This window comes from Dendrobates tinctorius, unplaced genomic scaffold (assembly GCF_039654945.1).
Source record: "Dendrobates tinctorius isolate UK_male_01 unplaced genomic scaffold, ASM3965494v1 ptg000009l, whole genome shotgun sequence".
In the NCBI taxonomy this organism is placed as follows: domain Eukaryota; kingdom Metazoa; phylum Chordata; class Amphibia; order Anura; family Dendrobatidae; genus Dendrobates; species Dendrobates tinctorius.
The window spans coordinates 6,125,169-6,145,631 of NW_027361677.1; the positions used below are offsets into that span (position 1 = coordinate 6,125,169).

The 20,463-nt window shown below is 47.9% G+C and overlaps 1 protein-coding gene across 1 annotated transcript in view; it reads left to right on the plus strand.

Moving 5' to 3' along the window:
* Nucleotides 1–1,025: 1,025 nt before the first annotated feature.
* CPNE2 (copine 2) overlaps nucleotides 1,026–20,463 on the plus strand; it is a 75,903-nt gene continuing 56,465 nt past the window's right edge. The window contains exon 1 of the mRNA XM_073582484.1: nucleotides 1,026–1,297. The gene's annotated coding sequence lies outside the window, so the exon portion shown is untranslated. The remainder of the gene's footprint in view (nucleotides 1,298–20,463) is intronic.

Below are 20,463 nucleotides of genomic sequence, written 5' to 3' on the forward strand. Positions count from 1 at the left end.
CACAGGACACACAACAAACACACACATACAGAGCACACACAAAGGTCTAACACACAGAACACACACACAGGGAACACACCACACACTGGGCTCACACACAGGACACACAACACACACACAGGGCACACACACAGGACACACAACACACAGGACACACAACACACACAGGGCTCACACACAGGACACACAACAAACACACACATGCCACACACATACAGGGCACACACACAGGGAACACACCACACACTGGGCTCACACACAGGACACACAACACACACACAGGGCACACACACAGGACACACAACACACACACACAGGACACACAACAAACACACACATGCCACACACATACAGGGCACACACACAGGGCTAACACACACAGAACACACACACAGGGAACACACCACACACACAGGGCATACACAGGACACAACACACAGGGCACACACACAGGGCACACACACAGAACACACACACAGGGAACACACCACACACACAGGGCATACACAGGACACAACACACAGGGCACACACACAGGGCTCACACACAGGACACAACACACAGGGCACACAACACACACAGGACACACACAGGTCTAACACACAGGACACAACACACAGGGCACACACACAGGGCACACACACAGAACACACACACAGGGAACACACCACACACACAGGGCATACACAGGACACAACACACAGGGCACACACACAGGGCTCACACACAGGACACAACACACAGGGCACACAACACACACAGGACACACACAGGTCTAACACACAGGACACAACACACAGGGCTCACACACAGGACACACATACACAGGGCACACAACACACACACAGGACACAACACACAGGGCTGACACACACAGGACACACAACAAACACACACATACAGAGCACACACACAGGACACAACACACACACAGGACACACACTGTGTGAGCGCTGCTCCCGGCCGTGTCTCCGGTGCTCGCCCTCCGCCCGCGCCGCCGCTTCTTACTATCTTCCCGCCCAGGGGGAGGAGCCGCCTGAGGAGAATCAGAAGTCACACACAGAGCGGAGATCAGCGGAGCTGAGGGAAGGAGCCGCGGAAGTGGCAGCACCATGACCCGGAGCCCGCGGAGCCGCTAGGAGCCGTCAGGGAGATGTCCCAGGGGCCCCCTGCACTGCCCGGCTCCTGAGGACACGGCGGGACCCGGGACAGAGGCGGCGGAGCCGGGAAGTGGCCGCACAACAGGGCGGGCGCCGCACTCACATGGGAGAAGTCTGCGGGTAGAGGTGCCTGAACTGTGAGTAACAAGTGCTGCCACCAGCCAGCGTGCCATGTGTGCTGCCACTAGTCACCGTGCCATGTGTGCTGCCACCAGCCAGCGTGCCATGTGTGCTGCCACCAGTCACCGTGCCATGTGTGCTGCCACCAGCCAGCGTGCCATGTGTGCTGCCACCAGCCAGCGTGCCATGTGTGCTGCCACCAGCCAGCGTGCCATGTGTGCTGCCACTAGCCAGCGTGCCATGTGTGCTGCCACCAGTCACCGTGCCATGTGTGCTGCCACCAGTCACCGTGCCATGTGTGCTGCCACCAGCCAGCGTGCCATGTGTGCTGCCACCAGCCAGCGTGCCATGTGTGCTGCCACCAGCCAGCGTGCCATGTGTGCTGCCACTAGCCAGCGTGCCATGTGTGCTGCCACCAGTCACCGTGCCATGTGTGCTGCCACCAGTCACCGTGCCATGTGTGCTGCCACCAGCCAGCGTGCCATGTGTGCTGCCACCAGCCAGCGTGCCATGTGTGCTGCCACCAGCCAGCGTGCCATGTGTGCTGCCACCAGCCACCGTGCCATGTGTGCTGCCACCAGCCACCGTGCCATGTGTGCTGCCACCAGCCATGTGTGCTGCCACCAGCCAGCGTGCCATGTGTGCTGCCACCAGTCACCGTGCCATGTGTGCTGCCACCAGCCAGCGTGCCATGTGTGCTGCCACCAGCCAGCGTGCCATGTGTGCTGCCACCAGTCACCGTGCCATGTGTGCTGCCACCAGCCATGTGTGCTGCCAGCCCAGCACTGCCCAGTGTAGCCCAGCAGAACATACCAGCACAGCCCAGTACATTGCAGGCTGCTGTACTGTGTGTAATGGCTGCGCGGGCATGTTGTGTACTGGTGTGTATGGCATCCTGTGTGACTATGTAATGTGCTGTACCCCCATTATATATCTGAGATATACCGCAACCCCTATTCTATCACCTATAATATACCGCTTGCCCCCTATATACATGTAATGTACCGCTACCCCCATTATAGCCCTGACCCTATGCTCTGTATAAGCAGCACAGTAATGTTGATCTCTACCCGATATACAATGTACAGTACACACTGTGGGTATATATGGCGTACGTTGTATACCGCCCCACATCCTCCTGACACCGCTGTGGTGTCTGTGTTGCGCACGTGGTCGTAGTTCCCTTGTGTTTGTTTCCCGGTGGCCGTGTGGTTTCCTGCGCGGCCCCCTTGCTGGTTCTCTATGTGCCGCCCTCCACACTCCATCTACTTTTCCTGAACTGTTAAATCCAACAGATCGTCTGTATAAAGCGGGAAAAAATGTGTGTGAACATGGTCTGAAGTTTTATCATTAAGGACTACTTTAGTGAGGAGTTGTAGTAGTGGCCGTATGGATTTTAGCAACTTGATTGGATTTTAGCAACTTGGTCGGATTTTAGCAACTTGAATTTGTCAGAAGAGAAAATCCAGGGGAATAATCTCCTCCTCTTCCAAAAAGAGCACCACCCCTGTCCATAGGTCACATCTGGTATTGCATCTCTTCTCTCCTACAGCCGTGTGGGTAGAGATGTAGGGCACATGCCATCACGCTGTGCATTTCCGGTGCCCGCAGCTTTACGCGCTTCAACTTGAACTTCACACCTCCAGCGGGAACGTGAGCGCAGGAAATAATGTGCTGAGCGACGGCCCTGGAAGCCCCTCCGTGTGACTGGCATCTGATGACGCATGGGGGTGGCTGTGATGTGATGCCTGCAGCTTTGTCATTGTGCGGCCGGACCCAAAACAAACTGATGCTCTGCAGAAAAAAAAGGAATCAGTGTTACATAAATGATCCGGAGAAGTGCGGAGCCGCAGGGGGGAATGGAGGGTAATGGAACGTGCAGATGTAGCAGAGCTCAGTGTGCCGCTAGGATATGGCTACTTTTACATTGTCACGTGGCAGCTAATAATTGTGCGGTTGCATTACAGCAAGAGACTTAAAGGGTTATTTCCAAAATATCACGTTATGCCTTCCAAAATACGGGATCACTTGCTGATCTCTAAGGGATCCGTCCCCTTGGACCCCCAGCTGCGGATTCCATTATTTCGCCAATCCCCTTCTGGAATAGATCGCCTGTGCCAATAAGACCACCAAAAATAGCCGAGTCCGCTTTTTCTCACAGTTCCTTGGGGTTAATGGGGTACGGCCGACACGGCGTGAACTTGCAGGAGGCTTTTTTTTTTTGGCAAGCACTTTCATGTGTTATTTTGGATTCAGCCCATTTTGTGGAAACGTTCAGTGCCAGAAATCTGTCCGTTTTGTAACGCAGATGTTACAGTGGAAGTGAGAGCGCAGCAGTAAAATACCCGGGGAAAGTGCTCGTGAACGCAATCAATTTTGCAATTTACTGCTTATTACAATGTTCATCCGTTCTTGCGATTTCAGCACTTTTCATTATTTACAGCTCGTTGCCTAGGATACCGACCACCGCTGCTAGACAGCGGAGCACGCGCAGTGCTTACAAGTGCTGTTCTATTGAACTTGTAAGCGCTGTTTTGAAGCTGGCCAGGATCGCCGGAGCGCACTGTTGCCTCCTAATCCCGGCCAGCATCATCAGTGCGGTGGTCGTTCTCCTGTCCAACTACATAAGTGCATCGCGTTTACATGATAAGTTCGCAGTCTGTTGTTTGCCGTGAATTCCTGAATATTTGGTTAAAAGCTCAGCGATTTTACTGCTATTATTGGGAATGCATCGTGTGAACACTGCCAGAGGACATGTTACCGCTGGCCACTGTTTTGTCTGCATCAAAATAAGTCATAGCTTTTATTATTGCTTTTCTTATGCATTTTCATCCTTTTTTTTGCGTTTTTGGAGCAGATTTGAAGCAGCATTTTTCTGCAGAAATTCCTGGATTCAGCACTAAAAATTGCAATTGCCATTTTCATGCTTTTTTTTTTTTTTTTTTTTTCTTCAGCCTAGATGTCAATGGGGAAAAATACACAAAATCCTCCGCTTTTTTATGTTGTGTGGGACTATGGCTTCAAAGAACTCAAATCTGCTACATCTGTGCGCTCTGATTTTAGAATTCTCAGCTGCGCTTTTACATAGGAAGGAAGCACAAAATCGACCTCATAAGGCCGCTGGTGATAATGTAACATGATAGTGCGCAAAGATGTAGGAGAGTCAGGTTTGTCAATTGTTTAGTAGTGGGAATTCTCTGCAGGTCCAGCAAGTGTAGTCTGTGCTTTCTATTTAATCCGTACCCTGCTCTGTGTGCGCTCCAGCCTGCTGAGCGGCGCTCTTGCGCTCCAGCCTGCTGAGCGGCGCTCTTGCGCTCCAGCCTGCTGAGCGGCGCTCTTGCGCTCCAGCCTGCTGAGCGGCGCTCTTGCGCTCCAGCCTGCTGAGCGGCGCTCTTGCGCTCCAGCCTGCTGAGCGGCGCTCTTGCGCTCCTGCCTGCTGAGCGGCGCTCTTGCGCTCCTGCCTGCTGAGCGGCGCTCTTGCGCTCCTGCCTGCTGAGCGGCGCTCTTGCGCTCCTGCCTGCTGAGCGGCGCTCTTGCGCTCCTGCCTGCTGAGCGGCGCTCTTGCGCTCCTGCCTGCTGAGCGGCGCTCTTGCGCTCCTGCCTGCTGAGCGGCGCTCTTGCGCTCCTGCCTGCTGAGCGGCGCTCCAGTCTGCTGAGCTGTACTCCTGCCTGCTGAGCGGCGCTGTTCTGCTCCTGCCTGCTGAGCGGCGCTGTTCTGCGCCTGCCTGCTGAGCGGCGCTGTTCTGCGCCTGCCTGCTGAGCGGCGCTGTTCTGCGCCTGCCTGCTGAGCGGCGCTGTTCTGCGCCTGCCTGCTGAGCGGCGCTGTTCTGCTCCTGCCTGCTGAGCGGCGCTCTTGCGCTCCTGCCTGCTGAGCGGCGCTCTTGCGCTCCTGCCTGCTGAGCAGCACTCCAGTCTGCTGAGCGGCGCACTTTCTTTTTTTAATTGTGGTGGGGTGTATTGAACGATTGATGGGGTCCCGGACTCCCACCTGTACAGCAAATTAAAGTGTCTTCCATAGCTGGAAAAAAAAACAAAACAGATTCAAAGTTTACACATGCAATCGCCCAAAGCCAAACTCTCGCTCTACTCCTCCTTGCCCAAAAATACCCCTTTAAAATGCTAAGAAGAGTATCTCTACCCAGCTGTTACGCTGTAAAAAATGCGTTGAGTGAAAAAGGGAATAGAAGAAAAAGTTACCTTGTATAGCCAAAGTTTATGAAAAGTGGAGTTTGACATGAAGCCCAGATGATTGAATACAGAAAGTGAGAAAATATCCATAACAGCGGCCATTGTTGTATAACTGGAAATGTCAGCACCCCCCGCCCCACGCTGATACAGAAAACCCCTGTGGTCGGTTCATTCTTGTGTTTTCCTGTATGGCAGGTGTAGGGCCGTGTACGAATCTGCCACAGAACTGCTGTAATGATTACAATGTATAAACTGGAGACAATACAGAAGACAGATTATCCAGATTTGTGCAGCCTGAGCTTTTACCTTCATAAAAGGAAAGTTGGATATTTTTAAAATAGGCACAGGCCGGATATAGTGATTTCCCAAAAGGAATAATCTAGGTAGCATACAACGGCAACCAACATGCAGCTTCGACTGAAGCTGGGGATTGCCGGTAAAGAATGACTGTTCAAACTAAGCGCAGGCAGCTCAGTGCGCCCTTGGTGCGGCCGTGCAGCTCGGTGCTCCTTTTGGTGCGGCCGAGCAGCTCGGCGCTCCTTTTGGTGCGGCCGAGCAGCTCGGCGCTCCTTTTGGTGCGGCCGAGCAGCTCGGCGCTCCTTTTGGTGCGGCCGAGCAGCTCGGCGCTCCTTTTGGTGCGGCCGAGCAGCTCGGCGCTCCTTTTGGTGCGGCCGAGCAGCTCGGCGCTCCTTTTGGTGCGGCCGAGCAGCTCGGCGCTCCTTTTGGTGCGGCCGAGCAGCTCGGCGCTCCTTTTGGTGCGGCCGAGCAGCTCGGCGCTCCTTTTGGTGCGGCCGAGCAGCTCGGCGCTCCTTTTGGTGCGGCCGAGCAGCTCGGCGCTCCTTTTGGTGCGGCCGAGCAGCTGGCCGCTCCTTTTGGTGCGGCGGAGCAGCTCGGCGCTCCTTTTGGTGCGGCGGAGCAGCTCGGCGCTCCTTTTGGTGCGGCGGAGCAGCTCGGCGCTCCTTTTGGTGCGGCGGAGCAGCTCGGCGCTCCTTTTGGTGCGGCGGAGCAGCTCGGCGCTCCTTTTGGTGCGGCGGAGCAGCTCGGCGCTCCTTTTGGTGGGGCCGAGCAGCACGGCGCTCCTTTTGGTGGTGCGGCGGAGCAGCTGGCCTCTCCTTTTGGTGCGGCGGAGCAGCTCGGTGCTCCTTTTGGTGGGGCCGAGCAGCACGGTGCTCCTTTTGGTGCGGCGGAGCAGCTGGCCTCTCCTTTTGGTGCGGCGGAGCAGCTGGCCTCTCCTTTTGGTGCGGCGAAGCAGCTGGCCTCTCCTTTTGGTGCGGCGGAGCAGCTGGCCTCTCCTTTTGGTGCGGCTGAGCAGCTCGGTGCGCCTATCAACCTACGGTACTTATTTTTTGTTCAGCATTTCATCCAGAAAAGTTAAATCTGAACTTGTGCTTTAGCAATAAACTCCGCCTGTACGATTTCAGCAAGTGTAATTGAATTAATGTAATGAATGAATAGAATCCAATAAAAGTGTTAATTAATATTTTTCTTACAAAAAATAATATAATATAAAAAAAGTATTTAAACAAAATGACAAATGAAAATGCAGATTCGGCAGCGTTTTCAGCCCGACTGCTTCAGGTTTCCAGTTTCAGAAAAGCCTCTTTTCTCTGCACCTTTTTTTTTTTTTTTTTTTTTTTTTAAGGAAAGTGGAAACCCCCTTTAATTTGTTACATTTTTATTTTTACATTGAGGTGCTAGGCTACCATGTAACAAGAATGAAAAGAGGTGAAAGAAAAGATAGTCACGTAATTTTCATCATGCTCACAAAAACATAAAAAGTAGGTAAATTGATGTCTCACTTAGCTGGAGAAATAAATCCCCCCATCCTGTGCAGCGAGTGACAGGCTTGCCTACAGTGACTTCATAATTGCTGTGACGTCACCATCCCAAGATCTGGCGGCGGCGTACACTACAGTTGCTTAGAAACCCTGGCTCGTATTGTATGGACATCTTGTTCTTATACATTTACACCGGTGTGTGCGACTGCAGCGTAGAATCAGTCCCAGCGTCCAAATCTGAGTGAAGATTTCCATGCAACTGAATCGGGTCCAAACATATGCCTGTAATCCCGTAGTATCAGGCTACCACGACGCTCGCTGCAGGTGGACCCGTATACATTTTAGAGGGAGGAAAATCGAAACCTATGACATTGCTATCATGGTGTCATATCATTCTGATTTACTTTACCAATTCTGTTCAGTAGATGAAGTGACATGTCTTGATTTTTCTTAAAATTCTTCATACAGAGCCAGGTGGCGTTTGATGGATCCTGCCTTTTGTAATAACTTCTAGTTTAGCCCTTTCTTTATGGTGTACCATATCGGGCTCAGATATTACAATAACGCCACAAGATCGTTGCATAAATAGTGCCCCCAGTGGGTTGCCTAAAAAAGCCGCCAGAGGGTTGCATGAAAAAGATGCAAGATCATTGCATAAATAGTGTCGCCAGAGGGTTGTATGAAACAAGCCGCAAGATTGTTGCATGAATAGCGCCGCCAGAGGGTTGCATAAAAATGCCGCAAGATCGTTGCATAAATAGCGCCGCCAGAGGGTTGCATAAAAAAGCTGCAAGATCATTACATAAATAGCGCCGCCAGAGGGTTGCATAAAACTACCAGGTAATTGTCTGTCTAAATGCAACCCCCAGACCGTTGCATAAACTACACTGCTAGCTCAATAATCTAGGGAGTGCGATTGCATTTCCAAAAAGGTCATCATCATCATGTTGGATTGCTGTGCTTGGTTTGGGTTCCCAGGGCGCTTTACGAAACACTCTGGGGCAGTTTTATGATGCACATCAATTAGAATATATATACAGTATATGTATCAAAGGGGCTGTCTATGCACCTTGGATTACCATCTGCAGAACCGGCTGATACCGACAGTCTACTATGTATAGGGGTTCTGTACAGATGATTGTCGGAGGAGATAAGGATCCAGCATGTCCGATTTTGGACTGCCGATCCTTTTGTTCTACTGGACATAAGCTGCTGCCTGAGATGTCTGACAGCGGATGTCTCTGAGAAAACATAGCGCTTGCCTGAATGATGGGTCCTGTATATGCGAGACATAGTTTAGCTGACAGCTCTCTTGGCTTTAGGCTAACCGCCATCTAAGCTGCGCTAGCCACAACAGGGTGGGAATCTGGAAACAGCAATGTGGTCTATACTACGGTCTCCTTATATTGACTTTGCATCCACTTCTATGGGAGTTATGGGAGATGTAACGTTTCTTCTAAGGGAAGTGTATCTATGAAGTTATGGCAACATTTTTGAGTCACTTTTAAGGACCTTTTACCAAGTTTTTCATGTTGAACTGAACATAAGATGTAATCGTGGCTGCGCAGCGTAATAAAATTTTTTTTTTTTTAAATTTCGTCTCTTCGTTGTGGTGAAATTAGCAATCAATTTGTATTGTATTTGGAAACAAATGAGTTAACTTTTTGTTTAGCCAAGTGGGTGTTATCAGAGAGCTTTCACTGGGGGAGTGTCCTTCCCCTGTATGATGCTGACCAATTATAAGCAGGCAGCCACACACACCCACAATCTCCAGACCTGGACCTGGAGATCAGAGCTGTATCCTTTCCATCTCCCACACAGGAGCCTGCTCTGAGTGATGTAGGGGGTGTGTACTTTTTCTGCTGTGTTGTTGCCTGCTTATGATTGGGCAACTCATACAGGTAGAAGAATATTTTTTTTTTTTTTCTTTTAATTCTGAATCAGATAATTGTATCATTCGTAAATTTGCAGCTAGAAGAGACTCTCTGTTGTTGGCACCTGATAGAGCACCATATGTTGGCACGCTGTTTGCCTGTGACTCCATAGTAAAAAAGGGTTGCTGCAATTGAATTGACCATGAATTCTGGATCTGTCCAAACCATTTACCTTGATGTTGGCACTATAGAGCATGTGCGCTGCTGGAGAGAGACATACGTTGCGCATGGAGAAAAAAGAGTCCCATCTCCCATGGCACCAGGTTTACAATGGAGCCCTAATAGGTGTCAGTCTTGTGCTCTATTGTTCCAGCAATGCAGTAATATTGTGTTAATCTGGAAAATGCTTAAAAATGTATGAAAAGTCCGTACTCCCAGGGATGAGTGTCTAGCGGGCGCCGATTCTGCTCTTTGACTTTTTTCTACAGTGCTCCTGATGTCCTATTAGAATAATAGCCAACTTTCCAGGAACATCTGGCCAATTAAATTCCTGATGGGGGCGTGTTAACATGTGGCTTTCAGGTCACACTGGGGGTTATAACTTTGCAAAAGCTAAAAATACACAGGATGGCAATCACTGATCTATTATAAGTTCCTTCTCTGTCTTTAAAGGGTTATTCTCAAGTTGTCTCTTGAGCAGCTCCATAACTCTGCAGTCTCCTTACTTCCTGGCGGGGCAGGTTCTCATTGAGTAACAGTTTTGGTGATCAGCAGAGCTGTTGAAAGTAAAACTAATAAAGCTCTACACAAGTTCTGCTGTAACACATTTAGCTGCCAGTGTTTTGTCATTTCAATGACTAGGGAAAGTGAGAGCCATGATTGGGAGAAAGGCTCTTGTTGCAGCTCATCGTGGGAATGGGTGGTTTTGCAATTTTTTACAGCAGCTTGTCAGGAGCTTACTGCTATATGACAATCAATGGGATTCATAAAGGTGGCTGTGATATTGTGAATTTTCACCACTTCTGGAATGGAGCTACTAAGCGTGGTCAGCCAGGCTCTGGTGGAAAAGCTGCATGAAAATAAGCTGTACACTATTTAAGATGAAAATACTCACAGCAGAAGGATTCAAGCTGTACACTATGTAAGATGAAAGTACTCAGCAGAAGGAAATAAGCTGTACACGATGTAAGATGAAAGTACTCACAGCAGGAGAAGGTAGCAAGCTGTACACTATGTAAGATGAAAGTATTCTCAGCAGGAGATGGAAACAAGCTGTACACTATGTAAGATGAAAGTAGTCACAGCAGGAGAAGGTAATAAGCTGTACATTATTTAAGATGAAAGTACAGCAGGGGAAGGAAATAAGCTGTACAGTCATGGCCAAAAGTTTTGAGAATGACACAAATATTATATTTTCACATGATCTGCTGCCCTCTGGTTTTTATGTGTGTTTGTCAGATGTTTTTATCACATACAGAAATATAATTGCAATCATATTATGAGTAACAAAAGGTTATATTGACAGTTAGAATGAGTTAATGCAGCAAGTCAATATTTGCAGTGTTGACCCTTCTTCTTCAGGACCTCAGCAATTCTCCCTGGCATGCTCTCAATCAACTTCTGGATCGAATCCTGACTGATAGCAGTCCATTCTTGCAAAATCAATGCTTTTATTTTGTCTGAATTTGAAGGTTTTTGTTTGTCCACCCGTCTCTTGATGATTGACCACAAGTTCTCAATGGGATTAAGATCTGGGGAGTTTCCAGGCCATGGTCCCAAAATCTCTGTTTTGTTCCCTGAGCCATTTAGTTATCACCTTTGCTTTATGGCAAGTTGCTCCATCATGTTGAAAAAGGCATTGTTGATCGCCAAACTGCTCTTGGACGGTTGGGAGAAGTTGCTCTTGGAGGACATTCTGGTACCATTCTTTATTCATGGCTGTGTTTTTAGGCAAGACTGAGAGAGAGCCCATTCCCTTGGCTGAGAAGCAACCCCACACATGAATGGTTTCAGGATGCATGACAGTTGGCATGAGACAAGACTGGTGGTAGCGCTCACCTGGTCTTCTCCGAATAAGCCGTTTTCCAGATGTCCCAAACAATCGAAAAGGGGATTCATCAGAGAAAATGACTTTACCCCAGTCCTCAGCAGTCCACTCCCTGTACCTCTTGCAGAATATCAGTCTGTCCATGATGTTTTTTCTGGAGAGAAGTGGCTTCTTTGCTGCCCTCCTTGAGACCAGGCCTTGCTCCAAGAGTCTCCGCCTCACAGTGCGTGCAGATGCACTCACACCTGCCTGCTGCCATTCCTGAGCAAGCTCTGCACTGCTGGTAGCCCGATCCCGCAGCTGAAACACTTTTAAGAGACTGTCCTGGCGCTTGCTGGTCTTTCTTGGGCGCCCTGGAGCCTTTTTGGCAACAAGGGAACCTCTCTCCTTGAAGTTCTTGATGATGCGATAGATTGTTGACTGAGGTGCAATCTTTCTAGCTGCGATACTCTTCCCTGTTAGGCCATTTTTGTGCAGTGCAATGATGACTGCACGTGTTTCTTTAGAGATAACCATGGTTAACAGAAGAGAAACAATGATGCCAAGCACCAGCCTCCTTTTAAAGTGTCCAGTGGTGTCATTCTTACTTAATCATGACAGATTGATCTCCAGCCCTGTCCTCATCAACACCCACACCTGTGTTAATGGAGCGATCACTGAAACGATGTTAGCTGGTCCTTTTAAGGCAGGGCTGCAATGATGTTGAAATGTGTTTTGGGGGATAAAGTTCATTTTCTAGGCAAATATTGACTTTGCAAGTAATTGCTGTTAAGCTGATCACTCTTTATAACATTCTGGAGTATATGCAAATTGCCATTAGAAAAAATGAAGCAGTAGACTTTTTGTAAAAATTAATATTTGTGTCATTCTCAAAACTTTTGGCCATGACTGTACATTATGTAAGATGAAAGTATTCACAGCAGGAGGAGGAAAGCAGATAGAAAAAGCAACTCAATTGCAAGCTTGCTTCTTTCCATGACATCTTTGTATTTAATGTACTGCATAATGAGAAAATACCCCTTTAAGGTCACACATCACTTGTTGAGTTGATGGTGTTTTTAGCTTCTCTGAATAGGATGTGCGAGTGATGTGCAACATTGATTGGAGGTGCTGGCTTACATCCCTCTTTGTCAAGTACTACCTTTTTTAGAAGTCCTGTAGAAGTGTCAATCTATCAATGCAAGTTTGTGGGGTGGATTGTCCAGTGAGTGTGCTGTGATTATCCTTTACTGTCATCTTTGGAGGATTTTTTTTTTAAATGTTCTTTGATGCATGTTCCCAGTGTACACATGGCTGGAGAGGTCTTGTGATGTCAACGTGACGTCACTGCTGCAGGGTTACTGGCAAAGACCACGGACAGCAGCGTAGAGCTGACGCTGGACCAGCAGCAGGTGAGCACGTTAGACTTTTTTTTTTCATAAACAGACCATCCATTAAAAAAGTTATAAAAAATAAGCAACCACCTTTCAAAATATGTCAGCTTGTCTTCTTACAGGGGATTTCTGACTTCGGAAAATCCTTTTCCCTTCACTTGTACTTTGTAAAAAAAAAAAAAAAAAAAGCGCATCACTCAGCATCCCCAGGTCCAGCGCTTAGTGTCTGCCTTTCTCTTGGTGTCTGTTATTGTACTGTCGATACCTGAAGCAGCGGCAGTGAATCTGACCTGGACCCAGGGAGGGTGAGTAGATCCATTATATTTTTTTTTTTTTTTTTAATAAACGTTTTGTTACAGTAAATATTAAATGACAGAATGAGTCAACAGTAAATCTGTCAGTGAGCTCATATGGTAGCAGTCTGATCTATGATTGTTCTGTGCTGTCCTGAACCATCTTCTCAGCTGAATTGTGACCCATGAAAAGTTCAGTTATCAACTGGTTATAAATTTGTTTGGCCGATGATTTAGGATGAGACTGATGACCAGACTTTTCTCATGTCGCTTGTGTGAACAGAGCTTAAGCTAAACACGCCAGCAGTGCAAATCTCTCCCTTGTCTTCATTGTTTCCTCCAGTATTAGATAAAATGTATCTGGTTGTTTCACTCGCTGAAGATTTGCATAGACTGAAACATTTATATACATCGTAGCTGTGAGCAGGTGGCGGTCAGGGATGGTTTTTGGCTTCTGGTTGCAAGAAAGCCGTGACCCTGAAAGACATCTTGTTAGACCAAATGTGCCAAGTTTTGGAGGTTGGAACCTGTGACTTGGTCAGCGCACAAAACATTTTGGAAACTTGGGTTGTGAGCACACCTCCACCTCCTTGCCTTATTATTTGCACCTTCCATGCCTCTGTCCCCATCCTCTCAAGATCCTAGGGTACAAGAAACCTCCAGGATCACTGATTTCCCGTAGGTTTCAGTGGGACCCAGAAGATTTGCCAACTTTTAAAGTTCACCTCTTTTTCTCGAAACTTTCAAGGAGAGTTGGCAAAAGTGTTAAGTTCTCCATAGACATTAGATTAAAGCTGTCCAAACTCACTGATTTCTGTAGGACCAGCCGACCAGCTCATTTGTCTGGGGGTCTCCTGGCTGAGAAGGATGGGATGTTGGAATTTATTTTGTTTCAATGGTGATTAGTCACTGCCAGAGGTATTTGGCAGCGGCTTTCTCCTCTCTTCTCTTGAACGCTTGGCCGAAAGCCCACCATACACGCTAAACGAACGTTGGCTGAACCCAAAGATATCGACTGTTTCAGCCATCAACCCAATATGTATGGTGGCCCCAAACAGATGACGTCTGGGGACTTAAGATTGCGGCATATTAGATTTTGGATGGCCGATTCTTTTGTTCTCCCTGAGATAAGGGAGTGGCGCTCTCCTAGAGAATGCGTATGCTTGGCTTAGCGAGTTGGTTTGACGACCTTCTAAGGCTGTGTACACACATGATGTTTCTTTCATTGCAGAAAAGAAGCTGTTAAGTTTATAAATCTCATGCACATGCAGCTCTTGGTTTTTTTTTTTTTTGTTTTTTTTTTAACTCTGCAGCACGTTAATTCTTCCAGCATTTTTACAACGTTCTTGGTGAATAAAACCAAGCTTATTAACATGTACTATTGTCAAATCCCACATATAATCTGCAGCAAGTAGTTGCGTTCTATACTCAGCATTCTTACTGCCAAGGGTTAAGGTTTTGGTTTCAGTAAAAATAAACGCTATGTGTGAACATAGCTTTAGACTCATCTCATGGTTGGCATGTAAACGAAGCAATGTTTGTCACTTCCTGATCGAGTAGCTCGTACATATTTCTGTTTTCAGGACCTCAGATATCATGCGTCATTGCAGCAAAGCCCAATCCTAAGTGTTATTTTTACACCGGATGTCGCAGCCATATCCACATCTTCATTTCTGTGCTCGCTGCTGCGTCTGACCTGGCATTACCTCCTGTGACTGTTCACAGTGAATGTTTCACCGCCATCATAAGTTGGAGCGTTCTCAGCATGTTTGGTAAATAAACATTTCAGTGGACCTCTGATTCATTCCAGCCCTGCCCACTCATGTCATATGACCGACCAGCAACACATTCCACAGTATTTATTTCTGCCTCTAACAATACGTGTTTTTTTTTCTCTTTCCTTGTTTCAACTCCTGCACAACTGTAAGATCACTCTTGAGCCAAGATAGAACTGGAGCTGACACATGTTTGGGTTAATGTGGCACCCATTGCGGTTCCCAATAACATTCATGCCATGCATTTGTTCTCATGCCTTGGGCATGCTGAGAGTCATAGTTTGACAGCAGCTGGGGGTCACAGGTTGCAGATTACTGCTGTGTACCATGAGCGGCTGCACACAGCTATGTTGAGATCCAGCTGCGAGTTTGTTTCTTTTATGTGCTCGTGATTGTTTATATTGGCGAGAGGCCCTGTAATTCCTGGTGGGGCTCCACTACAGTGGAAAAGTCAGACACCACTCTTACTTATAACTCATTATGGCCATTAAGCACAAATTATTTATTCTTTAGCACCTGAAAGAAGAAAATCTATTTTTAATAAAGGTATTAAAATACTGAATATACGCTCACATTTTCATCTAGACTTTGTTTTTTGTTTGCTTCCCAGTTCAGCTGCTCATTAAAGAAGCAATCCTGGCTGTAAAGTAGTAAACTTTCAGATGCATATGAGAGAACCTAAGAATACAAAGACCATACTGTCCTTTTAAATTTCCCATTGCCCAATGGCGCCAGTATGCGGTCTGTGTTTACATTGCTGAAGCTATGATAGGCCATTTGTTGCTGACTCTGTTGTTGGGTGTCCTGGGACCAGGGGCTCCTTCCCTTTTCCTAACGCTAGGGGCACCCTAGCTCACCCTGTTCCCCGGATTACTTCTGATGGTGAAGATGCTGGGGCTTTGTACCTTGCCTTAGCTCCTGAATCTGCCCTCAGTCTGTACCCGTCCCCCACACAGGGAAGAGGGGAGTAGTAGTGTACAATAATACACCAACCAGACTAACAAGGTAAAATGAACAGGGATAAAGGAAAATACCAATCATTCAAATATAAACACACAAACAATAGATGTAAGCACCAGGAAGTGGAGGATGGGGTAAAACCAAAGTAGGAGAAGAAGAGAAATAAGCACACACCCATAACCGAGCAGCGCAATACAAGTAAATGAGGTTGAATTGCTATCCCTGAGAGTATTGTGACCGCAACAAGTAAGTTGCAAGAAATCCATCAGAGGCCAATTCGACCCCATTCACTTGTATTGCTCTGCGATGTAGCAGCAACACCTAGCAAGGTTTGGTTTGCATGACAAGTGTCGCCACCAAAGTCTCCATGCAGCCCCAGCCTAATTGTTCATTGACTTCCCAAATGCAAACTGTCTAAATAGTCATTAAAAAATATTTCTATCACTTTGCTGCTGCACAGGGTCTGTAATGCTGGAACGTTAAAGGGACCGGCGAGAGGCCGGACATGATTCTGTGCGCATCAGAACAATCGTTAATATGATTGTTCTGTGCGAAAAGAATATCACCTAACGAAAGAGAAAAAGAACACTTGTTTGTTGGGAGCGTTCTCTGCAGCACGTCATCCTGTGTAAACAGGAACTGTATATCCGAAAATAACAATATTCCCTGCCCACAGAACCATCATATTAACAATTGTTCTGTGCTTATAGAATCTGATTTTGACAACCACCGACCGGCTTGCATGTAGCGGTGAAATCTACATATGTGGGGATGAATATTGGCTGTTTATAGTTTACACTTCTGCCACGTCAAGTAGTTCAGTATAAATTACAGAGATGTTCCTGAAATATGACCTCCAGCGTCTGCTGTACTACAACCTGCGCTTGTCATGGAGAGGAGCGGGGACAAGACACATCTAAATATAAACTATTTGCATTGGCCAAAGGTTGTTACCTGCGCTTCATCATTTGCTTCTGCCACATTTCTTATTCCGGTAATTTTTGGAGTAGGGAACATACCTGCCCCATTAGCAGAAGGATATTAGTAGAAGAGGATATAAAGCAAAACTAGGCCAAACGGTCGCAGCTTTTCCATAATTGGGTATTCCTGAGAAATTGTATGGCATTAGAAATAAGTGGCTTTTTTTCTCTCTTGGAAACAGCATCATACTGTGTATGTGGGAATATATTGTTTGTAGGGGCATCATACTATGTATGGGGGAATGTACTGTGGGGACATCATACTGTGTATGGGGGAATGTACTGTGGGGACATCATACTGTGTGTGGGGGAATGTACTGTGGGGACATCATACTGTGTGTGGGGGGGATGTACTGTGGGGACATCATACTGTGTGTGGGGGAATGTACTGTGGGGGCCATCATACTGTATGTGGGGGAATGTACTGTGTGAACATCATACTGTGTGTGGGGGAATGTACTGTGGGAACATCATACTGTGTGTGGGAGAATGTACTGTGGGGACATCATACTGTGTGTGGGGGAATGTACTGTGGGGGGAATGTACTGTGGGGACATCATACTGTGTGTGGGGGAATGTATCGTGGGAACATCATACTGTACGTGGGGGAATGTACTGTGGGGACATCACACTGTGTGTGGGGGAATGTACTGTGGGGGCATCATACTGTAAGTGGGGGAATGTATTGTGAGGGACATCATACTGTGTGGGGGAATGTACTGTGGGGGAATGTACTGTGGGGACATACTGTGTGTGGGGGAATGTACTGTGGGGGGAATGTACTGTGGGGACATCATACTGTGTGTGGGGGAATGTACTGTGGGGATATCATACTGTTGTGTGTGGGGGGAATGTACTGTGGGGACATCATACTGTGTGTGGGGGCAATGTACTGTGGGGACATCATACTGTGTGTGGGGGAATATACTGTGGGGACATCATACTGTGTGGGGGAATGTACTGTGGGGGAATGTACTGTGGGGACATCATACTGTGTGTGGGGGCAATGTACTTTGGGGACATCATACTGTGTGTGGGGGCAATGTACTTTGGGGACATCATGCTGCACGTGAGGAAATGTACTGTGGGGACATCATTACTGTGTGGGGGAATGTGCTGTGAGTAAACTAACTCTGCCTCGGAGAATGTGCTGTGGGGACGTCATACTGTGTGTGGCGGAATGTACCGTGTTAATATTATACTGTCTAGGGGAATAAACTTTCAGACTTTATACCCTGTGTGAGGGAATGTACTGTAGGGACATCATACTGTGTGGGGGAATGTACTGTGGGGACATCATACTGTGTGTGAGGAAATGTGCTGTAGGGACATCATACTGTGTGTGGGGGAATGTACTGTGGGGACATCATACTGTGTGTGGGGGGAATGTACTGTGGGGACATCATACTGTGTGTGGGGGAATGTACTGTGGGGACATCATACTGTGTGTGGGGGAATGTACTGTGGGGACATCATACTGTGTGTGGGGGAATGTACTGTGGGGACATCATACTGTGTGTGGGGGGAATGTACTGTCGAGACATCATACTGTTTGTGGGGGAATGTACTGTGGGGACGTCATACTGTGTGTGAGGGAATGTACTGTGGGGACGTCATACTGTGTGTGGGGGAATGTACTGTGGGGACATCATTACTGTGTGTGGGGGAACTGTACTGTAGGGTTCATCATACTGTGTGTGGGGGGAATGTACTGTAGGGACATTATACTGTGTGTGGGGGGGAATGTACTGTGGATACATTATATTGTGTGTGTGGGGGATGTACTGTTGGGCCATCATACTGTGTGTGGGGGGAATGTACTGTGGGGACATCATTACTGTGTGTGGGGGAATGTACGGTGGAGACATTATACTGTGTGTGGGGGAATGTACTGTGGGGACAGCATACTGTACGTGGGGGAAGTACTGTGGGGACATCACACTGTGTGTGGCGAAATGTACTGTGAGGGGAATGTACTGTGGGGACATCATACTGTGTGTGGGGGAATGTACCGTGGGAATATCATACTGTACGTGGGGGAATGTACTGTGGGGACATCACACTGTGTGTGGGGGAATGTACTGTGGGGGCATCATACTGTAAGTGGGGGAATGTACTGTGAGGGACATCATACTGTGTGTGGGGGAATGTACTGTGGGGGGAATGTACTGTGGGGATATCATACTGTGTGTGGGGGCAATGTACTGTGGGGACATCATACTGTACGTGGGGGAATGTACTGTGGGGACATCATACTGTGTGGGGGAATGTACTGTGGGGGAATGTACTGTGGGGACATCATACTGTACGTGGGGAAATGTACTGTGGGGACATCATACTGTGTGTGGGGGCAATGTACTTTGGGGACATCATACTGTGTGTGGGGGGAATGTACTGTGGATACATTATACTGTGTGTGGGGGAATGTACGGTGGAGACATTATACTGTGTGTGGGGGAATGTACTGTGGGGACATCATTACTGTGTGTGGGGGAATGTACGGTGGAGACATTATACTGTGTGTGGGGGAATGTACTGTGGGGACAGCATACTGTACGTGGGGGAAGTACTGTGGGGACATCACACTGTGTGTGGCGGAATGTACTGTGAGGACATCATTACTGTGTGGGGGGAATGCACTGTGAGGACATCATACTGTGTGTGGGGGAATGTACTGTGGAGACATTGTACTGTGTGTGGGGGACTGTACTGTGGGGACATCATACTGTGTGTGGGAGAATGTACTGTGGGGACATCATTACTGTGTGTGGGGGAATGTACTGTGGGGACATTATACTGTGTGTGGGGGGACTGTACTGTAGGGTTCATCATACTGTGTGTGGGGGAATGTACTGTGGGGACATCATACTGTGTGTGGGGAAAGTACTGTGGGACGTCATACTATGTGTGGGGGGAATGTACTGTGGGATCATCATACTTTGTGTGGGGGAATGTACTATGAGGGCCATCATACTGTGTGTGGGAGAATGTATTGTGGAGACATTATACTGTGTGTGGGGGAATGTACTGTTTGGACTTCATTACTGTGTGGGGGGGAATGTACTGTGGAGACATCATACTGTGTGTGGGGGAATGCACTGTGGGGACATCATACTGTGTGTGGGGGAATGTACTGTGGAGACATTATACTGTGTGTGGGGGAATGTACTGTGGGGACATCATACTGTGTGTGGGAGAATGTACTGTGGGGACATCATTACTGTGTGGGGGCGAATGCACTGTGGGGACATCATACTGTGTGTGGGGGAATGTACTGTGGAGACATTATACTGTGTGTGGGGGAATGTACTGTAGGGACATCATACTGTGTGTTGGGGAATGCACTGTGGGGACATCATACTGTGTGTGGGGGAATGTACTGTGGGAACATCATACGGTGTGTGGGGGAATGTACTGTGGAGACATCATACTGTGTGTGGGGGAATGTACTGTGGGGACATCATACTGTGTGTGGGGGAATGTATTGTGGAGACATACTGTGTGTGGGGGAATGTACTGTAGGGACATCATACTGTGTGTGGGGGAATATACTGTAGGGATATCATACTGTGTGGGGGGAATGTACTGTGGGGACATCATACTGTGTGTGGGGGAATGTACTGTGGAGACATTATACTGTGTGTGTGGGGAATGTACTGTAGGGACATCATACTGTGGGGGGAATGCACTGTGGGGACATCATACTGTGTGTGGGGGAATGTACTGCAGGGTTCATCATACTGTGTGTGGGGGAATGCACAGTGGGGACATCATACTGTGTGTGGGGGGAATGTACTGTGGAGACATGATACTGTGTGTGGGGGGAATGTACTGTTGGGCCATCATACTGTGTGTGGGGGAATGTACTGTGGAGACATTATACTGTGTGTGTGGGAATGCACTGTGGGGACATCA